This window comes from Oryzias latipes, chromosome 2, assembly GCF_053564925.1.
Source record: "Oryzias latipes strain Hd-rR chromosome 2, Olatipes_Hd-rR_3.1".
Lineage (NCBI taxonomy): Eukaryota > Metazoa > Chordata > Actinopteri > Beloniformes > Adrianichthyidae > Oryzias > Oryzias latipes.
In genome coordinates this window covers 25598657-25606732 of record NC_136238.1, presented here as the reverse complement: position 1 = coordinate 25606732, position 8076 = coordinate 25598657, and the positions used below count along the sequence as shown (strand labels likewise).

The 8076-nt window shown below is 42.8% G+C and overlaps 1 protein-coding gene across 1 annotated transcript in view; it reads left to right on the top strand.

Moving 5' to 3' along the window:
• LOC144987890 (uncharacterized) overlaps positions 1–8076 on the top strand; it is a 461750-nt gene that overhangs the window by 356069 nt on the left and 97605 nt on the right. The gene's annotated exons all lie outside the window — the stretch shown is intronic.

Sequence of the window (8076 nt, the reverse complement as noted above, 5' to 3'; positions counted from 1 at the left end):
CTCAGAGCTTCTCCAGCTGATGTCTTCAACCCTGGGACTCCATCCCTTCTTCCATTCATCTTTCTGTCCGTTTGCTTTGAGGCCCAGATCCTCACCTGCTGCTGGCTTTGGTTCAGCAGCTGCTGACTGGAACGCTGAAGCTCAGACCGTCCGGCGCTTTGATCTTCTGCACATTCAAGTGTGGAACAGATGCAGAGAAAAGCTCCAAAGTTCTCAGAGGAGCATTGATTCAGCAGATCTTTAGTTTCTGGAGACGACTTCAATGGAAGAATGAAAACCACATGGATTCAAACTGAAACTCTGTCAGAGTCAATAAAGTTTTTTCAAAGATGAAGTTCTTGAAGGACAAAGCTCTCCTTCACTGTCAACACACACAGATGATCAGAACAGTTCCACATGTGTGTGCATGTTCTGGGAAGTTCTCCCGTTCCTGGGTTCCTCTGATCACGGGTCCAGCAGCGTGTTTCAGGAACACGGATGATCCAGAACATGGGATCAGACTGAAGTCAGCAGCTTTCAGCTCCTTTTGGGCTTCAAGCCCAGAGAGAAGACAGAAATGTGAGGAAGGCAGAGAACATGAAGGGTTCCTGACAGGAAAGAGAAGTTGGAGCCAGAAAGACTAGAACCGGATCAGGACCAACTCTGGACAGTCCTTTTAGTGGTGGAGCACAGACAGAAGCAGCATCATGTTTGTCACAGAGACGTGAGCTTTGAGGAGCCACTCTGCAGCTTGACCCTCTCAGATGTCAGCAGCTGTTTGTGTCCTCAGATCCAGTCAGACACCAACATGTTCCTCAGAGAACAGCATGTCAGCACACACTGCACACGCTTGGATCCATGCAGACGTGTTGGAAGCCAGAGCTTCAGGCCGGCCTTCAGTGGATCTGTCCGTTCATGCTGAATGGGAGCAGAAGAACGTCTGTTTCAGCTCTGCTGCTTCAGCTCCACTCAAACTGCTGGGAACTCCAAACTCTCTCAGAGGAGAAAAACAGCAGAAAGCTTTCTGCAGCTGCTCTCACAGTGGATCTTCCTCTGTCTTCTTCAGCAGCAGATGATGAAGAGTCACTTTCTTCAGGTTCCTCTCAGTCCTGACCTTCATTCCTGATGGACCAAAGCAGACTGACAGCAGCTCTTTAGCTCCACAAAGAAAACTCTGCAGTTTCCCAAAAACCTTCTGAAGCAGAAAAACCAGGAGACTTCCTGTCTGTCTGTCTGTCAGTGCTGGAGTCTTTATTGTCATTGTAGATGGGGATACAATGAAATTTCAGCAGCCTTGAAGTGATGAAGTTAAATAAAATAAAATAAAAATACTGTATTTGCATCTCTTACAAAAAATGAACAATATGTACAGAAACTGTTAAATATTAAATATGTATGGACAAAATAGAATGGAATGAGTCGAGTTGCTGTGAGCGCAGCATAGTAGATATTGTGTTATTGCACAGAAGTCAAGATATTGCACACATGTGTAGTCAGAGATTTAGCATTTGTAAAAAGTCAGAGTGGGTGTGGTTGGTGGAAGTGTGTGTATTCCGTATGGCGATTTCCTGTGGAAAAAAGCTGTTCCTTAGTCTGTTTGTCCTGGTTCTGATGGACCTGTACCTCCTTCCAGAGGGCAGCAGTTCAAACGGAGAGAGTCAGTGATGATGTTAGTCCAATGAGTTATATCACTAGAGGAGACATCACGTGGTTCCTCATGGGAGGAGAGCACCGCCATCTTGGTGAGGTCAAGTTACTGCTGCAATGAATGCATGTGAACACATTTTTTGCATAATGCCAGTTCATTGTGCGGGTTTCAACAGCCAAAATCAGATAAATGAGTCCATGAAGGAGGTAGGTGTATCATTTCACAGGTAAGTATTTTAAAAAATTTTAAGGCTGCAGGGGCTTCATTAATAGAACACATGTTGACATGCATGATGATGCAGGGCTGTTATCAACATGCTGCATGATGTACAGTTATTTTGCTGTCAATATAAATGTACATTTTATTTTGCTAAACCTGTATACAGCATACTAGGCTATTTATACAGATTTATACATTTCTGACTCAGTGAACTTTTCTTGCAGGTATCCAATGGATTCAGACTTACGGAAAAAGTGGATCTTAGCAATAAAAAGAGCTAACAGATGGATCACTGTGGTACCAACTATCAATACAGTCTGACTGTATTAGAAACATTTGTGGAAACAGATTTTGATAAGAGGCCAGACTGTTTTTTTAGGGTAAATCTATTGTTTACTTTTGGACTTGTTTTGATTATTATTATTATTATTATTATTGACTTATTGTTGGGTTTTTCTAAATAATTTAAATTACATGTCAAAGAGGTCTAAAACTTCTAAATGTTTAGAAATTAATTTTAAAAATTCTTTCTAATGATTTTTTTATTTGTAAGAAGTCCTGCAACTATGCATTTTCATTCAAGTTTGAGCTTTTAAGGCTGACTGTTTCTCTTCTATAACAACAACAAATGATGTATCTATATATATATTATATATATAAATATAAAATATTTACATATATGTATAAATATATATAAATGTAAAAATATATATAGTATATAAAAGCTACTTAGACACCACTAAAAGCAATAGAAATCAATGTCATGTGGGCGTCGTCGACCTCACCAAGATGGCGTCGCGCTCGGCCACCGTCGGCCAGGCTTCTAAAGCGGGCGTGTCTCCTCTAGTGATATAACTCATTGTGTTAGTCACTCTGCTGAGGCAGCATGACTGGTGCCCTAAAGGTTACAGCTCCTGGTTCCACAAGAAAAAGTCCATTCTAGAGGCCACTCTGACGTCATCATCATCAAAGACAGCGTTACCTAGCAACCATAGCAAGACCATAGCAGCTATAGAGGGAAACACAACAAACCATCAACGGCGGTTAAAGCAGTCAGACGTTTGTTCTGCAGCTCAGCAAAAATCTCTGCTTTAGGTTTTGGGGAGAAAAACAAAGGAAAACACACGGAGAAGGATTCTGCAAAGGAAATCCCAAGTTCTATTGGTAAGTCAGCGTCCTGGAAACATGCTTTGTTGGTTCTGAAGTGGCATGAATGCAGACTTAGATTGGTTTGTTTCCTTGGATTCTTCAGATGGATTCAAGCTGTAAATGTTGTCAGCATAAAGCAAGTTTGGACTAAACTAAAGCAGAAAGTGGCTTTGAAGATGGTCAGGAGAAATGAGGGCTTTTTTCAGGAATTCTTGGAAGAGGAGGACTTCTCCAAACAACCAGAATCTAGGAGGAGGTTTTTTCAGCATTGAGATCAGGATTTAGCATGAGCTTCAATCCCATTTTGGTTCAATCCAAATGTTTACCGTCATATTCAGGAGTTCAACTCTGAAAGCCACCATGACATCATAGACATTAAAGACCCTGTTACCTAGCAACCAAACACAACAAACTGTAGCCTAATCAAACTGGACATTTTGGGGCAACAATTCTTTTCTAACTCCAGTTTTTATGAAAAATTCAAATGATGGAAACAGATTGTGTAAAGGAAATGAGGATATATTGGTGAGTCACAGTCCTGGAAACATGAGTTGTGCTCTGATGAAGACGCCTGATCCAAATGTGGATTTTTGAAATGTTTTTCATGAGATTCAAACTGATTGAAGCTTTGAATTAAAGGTGTCAACACATTTCTGCATTGGATTCATTCTGTTTCAGTGTCTAAGGTTGGTTTTGTGGCAGAAACCAAGTTTTTGTTGAACAGTAGCGTTTGAAAAAGCAGAAAGTGGCTTTGAAGATGGTCAGGAGAACTTCTTTGAAGAGGAGGACTTCTCCAAACAACCACAACCTTAGAGGAAGTTTTCTGAGCATTCATAGAATGCTTTTACAATGACTCATCATTTTCCACAAGAAGCTAAGGAGTTTTTCCAAATGCATGCTGGATATTCTTAGTTCTAGCTTGGAAAGCACTTTGTGGGATTTCCCTGGAAAACCTGCTTTATCAATCATTTTGGTCTCTTTTTCTTCTAAGTTCCAGCTTGGTGAGTGTGCAGGTCGCCATGGCAACCACTGTCCAGGTCAAAGGGAGGACCACGGCCATCCAGTCTCCAGGCTTTTGGATTGATTTGGATTTGATAAACATTTGTTTCCCACATTTTAATAGTAGAATTCAACACGGGACATATAGTGGATTGTAAGAATAGGAACAAAAACAGCAACAACAAAATAATCCTCCTCCCCTTAAAACATGCATTTGACTCTGAACAAGTCTAAACCAAATCCAAGCAAAGACCAGCGCTGGGGCTCCTGCTAGTTTCTTTTAGAAGAGCCTGCCTCTTCCAAACATAGAATGTTCAACAACTAGAGCTAAAAATGTCTGTTGGTAGATTTCTGGATGTTGGCCGTATCCCAGCGAGCAAGGCCAAGTCAGCCCCAGATGGTTTCAAAGTGGACAGAAAATGTTTTTAGGAGTTTCTAGAATGTTCAACAACTAGAGCTAAATGAAACTAGTGCATGAAATGACAAAGAACTTCCTGTTTGAAAGGAATCTCATGATGGCTTCCACCTGTGTCTTTACTTTTCCTTTCTTTTTTGGGTTTCTCCTCTTTGGGAGGTTACACAAAACTGCACTTTAACCCAGAAGGAAACAACAACCGCTCCACAATCCCTGAATCCCCTACAGCCTTTATCTAAAAATTTACATCGACCATTATCACACATTTGATTGCATTTTCTCAGAAAAACAAGAACAACTTCCCGTTTGTGTGTGAAATGATTCCAAAAAGCCATGTGTCATCCTGGAGGGACTGGTTTCTCATCAATGCAGACCACCAAGTTTCTCTGGTTTCTGACTATTTGGTGGCTGGTAGGCCTTTTGGGATTTTTGTCAGGGAAAGAAGTGAACCTGGGCTCCAAATATTGGAAGACACTGATCTAAAAGTACTAGGACATCTGGAGAAAGCTCTAGTTCTGCTCCAACTCAGTCCAAAGCACTGAAGATAGATGGAGTTGGATTTGGGAGAGGACTGAGCTCATTCAGATGAAGAAAGAACAAGTCAACAGATGAAGAAGATTTCAGGAAGTTTCCCATTCAACAAGTTCAAGTTTCCAGAGAGCTAGTTTAGCATCCGTGTTCTGGACCAAACCACTGTCCCTCTGAAGGTCCAGACACAGAGAGGCCCAGAGTGACCCCCATTTCTCCTCTTTGCTCTCTCCAGTGGCTGACTCCGCCCCTTAGGACGTCCCCCTGTGTGGATCAGTGGTCAGTGGGTTGGAACCTGCTGCAAATGCAGGCTCTGGTTCTAACTGCTGGATCAGAAGTGGAATGTGAGCTGTAGTGGTGTGTCTGCAGCTGGATGTGGAACACATGAGGGAGGGGTCAAAGGTCAATCTTTCTTCCAAACAAATGTTGTCAGTCTGTTCTCCAACAATGCTCCAACATCTTCAAAGGTTTTTGGTCCCAAATCCAGAGTGTAGCTGGTAGGACGTGATCATTTCAGCCTCAGATTTGGGATCTGTCATCTCTCTGCCACCGTGACACCGAGTGATGAGTTCATGCTCCAAAGCGGCCCGATCGCTGGCTTTAGGGACTATTCCAAAAGCTTTCAATGATGGCGGGGAATGAACATTAGGAACAGATGACGGCTTGAAATGTCTGCTGTTGGTTTCTGATCCAGACAGAAATTCAATCAAATGTCTGTGAATCCATGATTTCCTTAGAATCTTTGACTCTAGATTCAGATCCATCTGGTTCAAAGGATGAAACTGCAGCTAAAAGTCTTTCAAAAGTCCAAATCCTCAAAGATGAAACAGAAAGTTCCTAGAAAGTCAAATGAAAAACAATCAGATTGTCTTAGATAAACCCGTTTGGAAGTTAAAGCATAGAAACAAAGAAAGTTCCAAAAGCTAAAAGCCTTAAATAAAGAAAAGTCCAAAGAAAAACAGAAATCCCACATTTGGATCAGTAAAGACATGAATTCTCCAGAAACAGCTCTGAGCAGCAGCCATGAAGGGACTGAGAACAGACGGACATCAAAGCAGAATCCAAGCAGCACCTTCATCCTGATGAAGCTCCGCCCTCTGACCTTCAGCAGTCATCTCCAGGCTCCGCCCCCAGACTGTGACGGCTGGATGATGCTGTCCTCCACCTGCAGCTGGACCTGGATGTTCTCTCAGACCATGTGGCCTCATGCATCAGAAGGTTGAGGGTTCAAGTCCCTTCATGGTTGAAGTCAGACAGAAAGTGAAGAAGAGGGAACATTCAGAGCAGTTTCTGTGCTGTTTGCTTCCTCATGAGTCACGTCTAGATCAGGTCTGGATCCCAGTCAGAAAGTGATCAGGAAATCTGCAGATCAAACCTTCATTTACTGAAATGGAAAACATCAACTGACTTTCTACAGATTCTACTTCCATTCATCAAACTCCAACAGGAAGAAGATTTACAATCAATCAAATCTGTTGATTTCCTGACAAACGTTGTTTTCTCTTCCTGTTTGAATGTTTGATTGTTTTCAAACATGAAGAGAGTTTTTTTTCCTGTTTTTAGCTTGAAATTTCTGTTGAAATGTAAAGGTTCATTCAGAATTCCCCAGTGGCCTCATGTTGGAGGAGGGGCTTCATGAGATGCTGCTGGGGGCGGAGCTTGAACACACACCGCTTCCTGGAACCCAAACTCAGGCTAAGTGGAGGAAAAGTTGGGATTTCTGGTGTTTGTAAAGATCTGGAATGGTTTCCTCCCACAAAAAGGCCTTTTTCTAGTTTCCTGCAGATGAATTCTTTTCCTGCTGGGAGTTCTCATCTGGGTTTGCAGATTCTTAGTTGGAGGAAAACTTGGAGCAAATTCTTCCCAGAAAAGGGATTTTCTCTGGAGTGAATTGACATGAACAGAGTGAGTTTGGACTGAAAGCAGCAACAGGGAGGAGATGTTAGAGCTTCATCAGAAAACAGCTTTCTGGAGGAGTTGGAAGACGTCAACAGTCACAGTGATGGTGAGGAGGAGGAGCTAAGACTTCCAAAGTCAGAGCTAAAGATGGAGGAGCAGCAGGAGGAGGTTCTTCACTGAAGGAGAGCCCAAGTCCAGCTTGTCAGTGCTTTGCTGATTGGCTAGTTGGATGTGTTCTTTGATGAGCTTTTCAATCTGACGTCTGCTTGGAGGACTGTTTTCATCCTTTTGGATGATTCCACTATTTGAACCAGACCTGGAACTAGAAGAGACTCAATGAGAACAGAAAGACAAGAAAGGATCCAAACCAAACTCTTCTTCTGTCTGACTTCAACCATGAAGGGACTTGAACCCTCAACCTTCTGATCCATGAGGCCACATGGTCTGTGAGAACATCCAGGTCCAGCTGCAGGTGGAGGACAGCATCATCCAGCTGAAGAAGAGGAGGAGCTTCTGCTGCCTCCCTCAAAGAGGAAGGTGGAGGAGGTGAGAGGCTGCACTGGAGCTTTGGACCAAACCCTGTGATGGATGAACAACATCTCCAGGCTGTTTCCAGCCTGACCAGGAGGATCAGAAAACAGCAACAACTTCTCCTCCATCAAACCATGATGTCACCACCAGCAGGTGGAGACAGATATGAGCAGAAATTCTCTAGTTGGCTTCAGATTTCAGAGTTTCCCAAACAAGCAGTAGCACAACTCCACTTTTCTCTCCAAGCCCATCCTCTGAAATCTGATCTTCTGAGGGACGAGAACACATGGAGACTGAGACTACCGTAGCATCACTAGAAGGACAGTTGGACTCCCCTCTGGAAAAAGAAGGCTTGAGCATGTTGACGTGACAAACTCCACATTTCTTCTCTTTGTCATGAGTTGGGATCCTAAAATTGGTGTCATTCATTTCCTTTTCCAGCTCATATGGAGCAGAAAACTGTGCCTGTAGGCTGGAAGCAGGCAAAGGCAACAACAGCAACACTTCCTCACCTGCACCTGTTGTTGTTTGTGTGTTGACCCACAAACACATGCTGTGAAGAGGAAGCTGCAGTGAAGGCAGCCATGTTGGAGCCTCACACATGTTCTCATTAGGATCAAATGAACCAGTGTGTTTGAGACTGAAAGAAAGACTGAAGGACAAAGAAATATGAAGATTCATTCAGGATCAAATCCAGACTTTATTCATG